This window comes from Triticum dicoccoides, unplaced genomic scaffold (assembly GCF_002162155.2).
Source record: "Triticum dicoccoides isolate Atlit2015 ecotype Zavitan unplaced genomic scaffold, WEW_v2.0 scaffold79514, whole genome shotgun sequence".
In the NCBI taxonomy this organism is placed as follows: Eukaryota; Viridiplantae; Streptophyta; class Magnoliopsida; order Poales; family Poaceae; genus Triticum; species Triticum dicoccoides.
The window spans coordinates 1-1,157 of record NW_021300554.1 but is presented as its reverse complement, the minus strand read 5'-3'; the positions used below and the strand labels follow the sequence as shown (position 1 = coordinate 1,157).

Here is a 1,157-nt window from a genome sequence, read left to right as displayed (position 1 = left end):
CTCGACCCCATGATGCCCTGGAGGTGAAGTGCAGCACTGACCACCAAAACATGAAAATATTTAAGTAGATATTAGCGCAGGAGAATTATATTGTGAGGTCAAATTTTGTTTGAATTTTTCAGCCTGTAAAATGCCGAGATTTCTGATCTTTTTTTGAAACCAGTTCTTTGAGCCGGCACCTACTGAAAGAAAAGGAATCGTACAACCTAGCCAGCCTTTGAATGTTATGATGCTTCTTATTCTTGTGAATCTTTCCATTATTTTAAAGCCCGTCTCATGAGGTCATTACATAACCCTACTCCTCTTTCCATTGCTTTTATGTAGAATACATATAAAGTCAATGCATCATATATATTGACATCACATAAATGGCTGATCCATCAATTAATCAAACTGGACGGCGGAGTTGTAGACTTTTTCAGGCTTCCAGTCAGCGGGGATGACCTGGTCGGCGACGAGCATCTTGCCAGACTAGTTAGTGATGTGCAACGAGAATGGCCCCTGCATGCTGTGCCGGGCATCCATCCTCCAGATGGAACCCCACGACTCCTTCATGGGGACCCAATCCCCAGTTGGAGCCATCTCACCACCGTTGCCAGCGTCCGGCCGTGACTCCATGATTTCTAGCAGTTTCACATCGCCGTCGCCATTCTCGTATTCCACCAGGACTGCCATGTAGAACGGGTTCGACCCCTTCTCCACGTGGAACATCACCGCCAGCCCCGGGTACTGGCACGGCACCCTGCAGAGCCACACCACTCACCAGTGTCAGTGTGTGTGTCGTCTCCCAAACACAAAACATCATTTTGGTAAGATAAGATGATGGTCATGATGGTGCCTGGCAGAACACGTAGGTGGGTGAGGTACCTTCGGAACTGCATGTCAATGATGCCCGCATTGCGAAGCTCGTCGTTGCGGCCGTCCTTGGCCATGGCTCCAAAGACTGTGCCGCTGAGGTCGAAGTGGTAAGGAGAGACTGGATAGTAGTTCATGTCCGTGATGATCACCGTCTCCGGCACACCGGAGCATGCAGGATGATCTGACTTTAAGCACCTTATCTGCATTTACGTTGCACACGATCGACCACCATGCATGATCATACAACGTTACAGGCTGCACATACACATCCACAAAGAAAAAAACTATGCAGAGTATCT

General features: G+C 48.3%; 1 pseudogene; it reads right to left on the bottom strand.

The window, feature by feature from the left end:
* Positions 1–279: 279 nt before the first annotated feature.
* Positions 280–1,064, bottom strand: LOC119347916 (annotated as a pseudogene).
* Positions 1,065–1,157: the final 93 nt, after the last annotated feature.